This window comes from Microcebus murinus, chromosome 6, assembly GCF_040939455.1.
Source record: "Microcebus murinus isolate Inina chromosome 6, M.murinus_Inina_mat1.0, whole genome shotgun sequence".
Taxonomy (NCBI): Eukaryota; Metazoa; Chordata; class Mammalia; order Primates; family Cheirogaleidae; genus Microcebus; species Microcebus murinus.
In genome coordinates, this window is record NC_134109.1 from 55,854,903 (window position 1) to 55,858,765 (window position 3,863).

Consider the following 3,863-nt stretch of genomic DNA (forward strand, 5'->3'; position numbering starts at 1 on the left):
AAAGGAAATGTTTAAATTCTTACATTAGGCTAAGTTTTAAACTTGATTAAATTGATTTCCTTGAATTTCTGCTATTGTTATTTATTTCAAAGAAATTGTTCCTCCACAGCCTCCAATCCCCCAATAACCAGCAGGTTGAGGATGGTAATGGGTGTATTAGAGCAGTGATAACCAAATTTTCTCTGTGTTTCTCAGTTTTAAAATGGGTAAGTTTATGACATGGCTATGTGTCTGTCTCTAATTCTGACTCCTTGATTTTTATACCAGCATTTCTAATAGTCTTCTAGTCTAAAATAAAATATCTCTCTCCAACTTATAGAGCAACTTTTTCCTTAATCCCTTGCTTCAATTAAAATAAATCTCTGATCTTCCTAATCAACCAGATTAGAAACTTTGGGGTCTCCAAAATGTCACAATCCCAACTTGAAATTCCACAGATATCATTGTTTATTTACATTCTCAATGCCACTCTGCTAGCTCACAGCCTCAATTCTCATCTAAAAGACTGCCAAACCTCTTAACTGGTTTTCCTAGGAAAAGGGCATGAGAATGGGCCTATAGGAGTAGACAGAAAGTATGGGGATCTTTGTATCTCATATTACACCTGTCAGAGAACAACCACCATGAAGAAGGCACTAAACAACCAAGTAAGCAGAATACTAACCAATTGAAATTATCCACGCACAATCACAACTGCAAAGATGTGGAACCAACCCAAGTGCCTATCAACTCATGAGTGGATAATGAAAAGGTAGTGCATACATATATACCCTGGAGTACTACTCAGCCATAAAAAGGAATTAAATAATGTCATTTGCAGCAACTTGTATAGAACTGGAGATGATTATCCTAAGTGAAATATCTCAGGAATGGAAATCAAGCACCATATGTTCTAACTAATAAGTGGGAACTAAACAATGGGTACATACAAACACAAAGAGATGTAAAGACCATTGGAAACCACGAAGGGGGATGGTGGGTAGGGATATATGGGTTTAAAACTTACTTATTGGGTACAATGAACAGTATTCTGGTGATGAGCACACCAAAATCCCTGCCATACGCATTATACAAGGTATCCATGTAACAAAAATATTTGTACATACTTAATATTTTGAAATATTTTTTAAAAGGAAACAAAAGAATAGAAACGAAAATTATATCTGACTATATGACATTCTAAAAACACAAAATTATGGAAACAGTAAAAAGATTGGTAGTTGCCAGAGGTTCTCCTTCCTCCCAGGGGAGGGAGGGATAAATAGATGGAGCAGCCAAGATTTTTAGGGCTGTGAAACTATTCTGTTTGGCTTTTCTCTTCTGGTCCCAGGCTTTTTGGCAGCTGCAGGTTATGGTATACAATGGCCAAGTCCAACAGCCACACCACCCAAAACCAGTCCCAAAAGTGGCACAGAAATGGCATCAAGAAACTCTGAGTGGCCAGGTGTGGTGGCTCACAGCTATAATCCTAGCACTCTGGGAGGCTGAGGCAGGAGGATCGCTTGAGGTCAGGAGTTCGAGACCAACTTGAGCAAAAGCAAGACCCCATTTCTACTAAAAATAAAAAGAAATTAGTTGGACAACTAAAAATATATAGGAAAAATTAGCCAGGCATAGTGGCGCATTCCTGTAGTCCCAGCTACTGGGGAGGCTGAGGCAGGGGAATTGCTTGAGCCCAGGAGTTTGAGGTTGCTGTGAGTTAGGCTGATGCCACGGCACTCTAGCCCAGGCAACAGAGCCAGACAAGAAGAGAGAGAGAGAGAGAGAGAGAGAGAGAGAGAGAGAGAGAGAGAGAGAGAGAGAGAGAGAGAGAGAGAAGGAAGGAAGGAAGGAAGGAAGGAAGGAAGGAAGGAAGGAAGGAAGGAAGGAAGGAAGGAAGGAAGGAAGGAAGGAAGGAAGGAAGGAAGGAAAGAAAGAAAGAAAGAAAGAAACCCTGATCACAAAGATATGAATCTCTTAAGGGGGAGGACCCAAAGTTCCTGGGGAACATATGCTTTGCCAAGAAGCACAACAAGAGGGGCCTGAAGAAGATGCAGGCCAATAACACCAAGGCCAAGAATGCACATGCTGAAGCTATCAAGGCCTTGTAAAGGCCAAGGAGGTTAAGGCCAAGATCCCAAAGGGCATGAGCCATAAGCTCAGTTGACTTGCCTACATTGCCCACCTCAACCTTGGGAAGCTGCTCATGCGCACATGAGGGTCTCAGGCTCTGCCTGCCAAAGGCCAAGGATCAAACCAAGGCCCAGTGTGGCTTCAGCTGCAGCTGCAGCTTCAGTTCTAGCTCAGGCTCCAAAAAGTGCCCAGGCCCCCACGAAGGCTCCAGAGTAGAGGCCTCAGTCTACTAACATGGGGACAGAAGGACTGGTATGAACCTGGGCTGGTATCTGCATGGGGCTGGGATTCTCCTGTGCTATTTGTACAAATAAACCTGAGGCAGGAAAAAAAAAAAACTATTCTGCTTGATACTATGATGGTGTATGATGGTAGATACATGTCATTACACATTTTTTAAAACCTATAGAATATACAACACCAAAAGTGAACCTAATATGAATTACTGACTTTGGATGACATTATGAGTCAGTGTAGGTTCTTAGATTGTAGCAAATGTGCCACACCACTCTGATAGGGTATGCTTCTAGTAGGGTAGGCCGTACATGTGTATGGGGGCCAGGTACATGGCCACTCTGTGTACTTTGTGCTTAATTTTACTATGAACCAAAAACTTTCCTAAAAAAATATCTTTTTAAAAAATAAAATAAAATAATTCTTAATTGCTATTTAAAAAAGAGGAAAAAAATTATCCAGCCTCTGTCATTGGCCACCTTAATGCTGGCATAATGCACAAAGTAGCTCTGGTAACAGGATGGAGGCCAGGCATGGGCCCAAGAGTATAGGTGCCCTCTCACCAAGGCTGAACTAGCTACTTCTATGCTACTGCAGATTATTCAACCTGCCAGTAACAGAGACCAAAGCTGACTCCTCAATATCACATACTCCCGCAAAGAGATCAATCAGCTAGTTGGTGGTAAATGGATTACACCAGACTACTCTGGAAGGGGCAGTGATTCACTTTGGCAAGATTCAACACAAATTACAGCATGGACTGGCCTTTCCTGCCTGTAGATCCTTAGCCAGCACCACTGTCTGAGGGCTTACGTTTCTGGTTCACTTAACCACATGCCACATAACATAGCTTCAGACCAAGGGACTCTCTTTACAGCAGAGGAGATGTGAGCATATGACCATGGGATCCACTGGTCCCATCACATGCTGCAAAATCTAGAAGCCACCAGCCTGATAGAGCAATGAAAGAACATTCTGAAGGCATGCCTGAGACACTCCCTTGGAGACGATAACATGTGAGGATAAGTGCCCTTCTCCAGGATACAGTTTTATCCTCAATCCATAATCATCATATGGTGACTACATCTGCAATAGGCAAAATACATGCAGCCAGGAAACAAAGGGAGAAGCAGAAATGCCTTCACTTGCTGTCATTCCCAGTGATCCACTTAGCAATTTATATTTCTCATACCTGCAATGATAGGTTCTATGAATACAGAGATCCAGGCCCCACCAAGTGACACAGTCCATTAAATTCTAAGTTACAACGATGTGGACATGAGGGGAAACTTCCCCTTCACCCTGGAAGGTTTGGTGAAAGATCAACTCATAATAAGGCAGATTAATAACAGAAGGAGATTTATTTACCATGTGCACAAGGAGAATCATAGAGTGATTATCCAATATCACAATGGGGTCCAGAAATTTATATACCTTCCTCTTAGAAAGGAGATGGAGATGAGGAATATAGGTAATTCTGTTTAGGGACAATAAATGGTTGCTATGGAGGATGAATA

General features: G+C 41.9%; 1 pseudogene; it reads left to right on the forward strand.

Moving 5' to 3' along the window:
* Positions 1-1,361: 1,361 nt before the first annotated feature.
* LOC105872783 (large ribosomal subunit protein eL29-like) lies at positions 1,362-2,328 on the forward strand (annotated as a pseudogene).
* The last annotated feature ends 1,535 nt before the right edge of the window (positions 2,329-3,863 follow it).